This window comes from Penaeus monodon, chromosome 24, assembly GCF_015228065.2.
Source record: "Penaeus monodon isolate SGIC_2016 chromosome 24, NSTDA_Pmon_1, whole genome shotgun sequence".
In the NCBI taxonomy this organism is placed as follows: Eukaryota; Metazoa; Arthropoda; class Malacostraca; order Decapoda; family Penaeidae; genus Penaeus; species Penaeus monodon.
The window spans coordinates 7,851,574-7,851,787 of NC_051409.1; positions in this window are offsets into that span (position 1 = coordinate 7,851,574).

Genomic DNA, 214 nt, shown 5'->3' on the forward strand with positions numbered 1-214 from the left:
AGGTAGGTATAGTATATTTAAAATAAAGGTTGAGATAAGAGATAGTTGTGTAGTGATAGATATATATTGAGATATTGTAAAATACAACAGACAGTACGAAAAATGAATATATAAAAATATAAAATAAGTATATAGTGATATATATATATGTATGATGAGAGATATGTATAGTAGTAGATATGAAGAATGAAGAGATGAGTAGATAGGGTCGGGG